Source organism: Vollenhovia emeryi, unplaced genomic scaffold (genome assembly GCF_000949405.1).
Source record: "Vollenhovia emeryi isolate VEMERY1.0 unplaced genomic scaffold, V.emery_V1.0 DF940712.1, whole genome shotgun sequence".
Classification (NCBI taxonomy): domain Eukaryota; kingdom Metazoa; phylum Arthropoda; class Insecta; order Hymenoptera; family Formicidae; genus Vollenhovia; species Vollenhovia emeryi.
The window spans coordinates 13,296-17,156 of NW_011965654.1; positions in this window are offsets into that span (position 1 = coordinate 13,296).

Consider the following 3,861-nt stretch of genomic DNA (forward strand, 5'->3'; position numbering starts at 1 on the left):
TTTGAATAAGTCAAAAACTAAGCTTCGGAGAACATTTTGGTAAGAGAAAAATCGTCTTAGAATTTAATCAGGAATACGACATTTCAGGGACACTATACCTATTTTGAATCACCCTGTATAAATGGTGGGCGCGAATTAGAATACACCCTGTATATCAGGCATAACGAAGAAAAATGTATCGCTCTTTTCTGATAACGACGTGGATAGCGATACATTTGAAATATCCAGTAGCGAAAGTGACGAATTTAATTCAAACGTTCTCTCTCCTGTAAAGTCACCATTGATAAAACAAAAGTATTGTGTTGATCACGGTGAAATTGAAGTAAACACACGTGCTTTAAAGCACGATGATTCTAGTATCAACAAAGAAAATGTACGTGCTGAAATATGCAAATTCATGTTGCATACGCTAACATTTCCATGTCCCTTAGCATTTTTTGGTGGAATTCGAAAAAATCTCGATTCCTATGTAACTTATGCGCGATGTAGGTATAAAAGTCATCCTATATCGTTTAGATTTGTTCTCGTAAAATTAGATGAAGGGTTATGTACATTTTATCTCCAGTACAAAATGCGAAGAAATAAAACATGAAGGACCTACAATTTTTTGTATTTTAAGAGGAAACGCCCGTAAGATTGTAAAGGAACACCTGCAGTATATTCCTTCAAGAACAATGCAGCGCGAAATTGCAAAGCAGATCAATCCGGAACTTGCTCAAGAGGGTCATATGCAGGATTTGAGACTGTTATCCACATACCAAAAAGCCAAATCAGAACATAATTGCCGAAATGATCGTGTATTGAACTCAAGTGATTTGTCTGATTTATTTCAACAATGGGTAGAAGATTCGCGTTATAAGGATCCGTATATACGATATGTTGGTCTACCTTTATATGCTATTATGTTCTCACAGGGGAACAATTAGATATTATAGATACTAATGACAGTGTAGCTCATTTCGACGCGACGGGATCGGTAGTTCGTAAACCATATAATATCTATTGCAAAAGAATTATGTATTACGCCATAGTTGTGAAAAAGGGTGAATCAATAATACCTATCGCTGAAATGATTACGTCTGAGCACGACATTCCATCGATAAGCATATTATTAAAAAGGTATCGACAGTTTGCTGAAGTAAATCGAAGAAAATGGCCACTTTTTAAAGTTGTGGTGGTAGATTGGAGTTGGGCATAAATAAACTCCCTCATGAACGAGTGGAATAGATGTGACATCGTAGAATATTTGGAACGTGTGTACTCCAGTTTGGATAAAGAAACTCCGATTGAAGATACACTTTTAATCGTGCACACATGTTGCGCACATTTCATGAAACGTGTGTCATCAAATATAAAAAAGAAATTTCCAAAACCCATTGGGATAAAAACATTTGTACTCGAGTGCATAGCGATAATGTTAATGAGTACAAAACTTTGACTTTTGGATGAAATATTTGAGGAATTTATTACTATCCTGTTAACACCTCAGGAGGAAAAGTCTCAGCTAAGCATAATACGGCTTATTGTTAATCAACTTCGTACAAAAAGTGGCGTATTTAACGAAACTGAGGAAGACGGAGAAGAGGAAGAAGAAAACGGAAATCAAGATTTTGAACATGAGAATATATTAATAAATGAGAGAATGAAGGAAGAATCTTCAACGCATCTCCTTTTTTGGAAGATATAATCATAAATATGTACATTTAAAAGAGAGGATTGAAAGAAGTAATAATATCACTAATAAATATTACAATCCCGAAATTGCGGAATATGTTACATACAAACTGATGCCATTTGTGCCAATGTGGTCGAGTATTTTATTGTCACAAATTGTACTTAACGTGGCCAGATTAAGTAATGCGTACGTAGAAAGTTACTTCAATGTAGTAAAAAACGAAATTTTACAAGGCCAGGTAAATTTAAAGATTGGTCGGTTCATTAATAAAATGAAGAATTACAAACGTAGCCTAATTGCCGAAGCAATGATAAAAGTTCCGATTAAAAGTCGCCAAAAGAAGATTAAACGTTTATATCCCGAAAGCCCGTTAAATCCGTTTGTGAGAGAGATGTGGCAACGTCGTAAAAAAGCAAAAAAAAGTCTGATGGAAGGACGTCAACTATCTCAAATAGCGAAAAAATGTGAGTCAGCGATTCATACACCTGTATGTGATGTCGGAGAAGAACATAGACAAGTTCTTACATAGCAAAGTAGCGGCTCAACTCACAATCGTGCTTTAAATAATGGCTTATTTATAGACATCGAATATTATATGCAAGACACAGAATGTAATGTAACTGTTGGTCGTTATTTCGCAGACAGGAGTACGCCAATACTATCGGATAAGGAATTTTATTTATTTTCAGAACAGTTCAAAACGTTGAAGCCAGAACAGTGGATTGATGGAACAATCATTGATTGCTTCGTTGTTTCCCAAATAAATGATTGGAAAAATATTATATATGTGCCAACAGATCATACGTCCTTTATATTAGGCGATTATTGCCATAGGAAACCACATGAAAATTGGCTAATGTATAATATAACAGAGGAAATTCACGGAAAGATGTTATTACCATATCTATATATCGGTCGCACTGGAGATTATTGGTAGTCGACATCGACGAAAGAACCGTTATTATATTGGATCCTTACAAATGTGGTAAAGATGATAAAAGAACAGAAGAATCATTCAAGAGATTCTTAGAAGCTTGTCCCAAAACATCCTTGAAAACACTAAAAAATATTAACTTCAAGCGAAAGAAAATGTTTAACAATCGTCCGTTCCAAAAAGCTAGCGATGGAAACAACTGCGGAGTGTACATTTTGCATTACATAAAATGCATTGCCGAGGGTCAAGATTTTGACACATCGTTAGAACCGACAAATGTTCGAAGAGAAATTGCGGAAACTTTATTAATACGTCATCTGGCATAAAAGAGAGATGCCTGTTTTGCTTTAATACGAAGAAGAGAGATTTGGTAATGTGCAATTTATGTAGGCGTTGGGCACATCCACAGTGCATTGGAAAAACTGGCAAACAAAAAAGCATAAAGGAATGGGCAGATCCTAATGTAACATACACCTGCAATTTATGTAAATTAAGCATCAGAAACTGGATGACGAATAAAGAATAACTTACAACAAATGCAACGAATAAATATCCTGCAATTTCTTCATTCGCCAGTTTACGTCTAAACAAGTAAAAATTTAAACATTTTAGCGAATTTAACATTTTATTTAATACTAGGATAATAAAATTCAAACATATCAATTATTATTCGATGCAACTTATTTACTTAACACGTTCGATACTACGGTTTATTTGGGGATTCTTGCCATAAAATAAAATGTATGTACATTTATGTAATTGTGTAATTAGATTTAGATTGTTTATGTGGAAAAAGAAAGAAAAATTATCGCTTTTACATACACGCAGGCACGCACGCACGCACGCACGCACACTCACGCGCTCGCTCGCGTGCACACACCCTCACACATACATGCACATAAAACGCTGAGATTGTCAGCAGAAATTTTTGTTGGTGTCATTGGGCGCGCGCTTGAACTTCGGCGAGTATGGAGGAATTCCGGGGCCTCGCTTTTCGTAAACTATTTTTTATCTAACTACTGACGTTCAACTACGTACAAAAATGTCGGTATTTGATGGTACAAAGCCCCGGAGATCTCGGCGGGGATTTTAAATGGTGTGAATGTTGCCGCGCGTGCAGTTTTCGCGGTGAACGGAGCGCTTCCGGGGCCTGATTATTATTCAAATATTTTTTTCTTAACTTGCAACATTCCTAGAATTTTAACTGTTGTGTAATTTCGTGGCACAAAACTCTGATATTTTTCTTCAATTA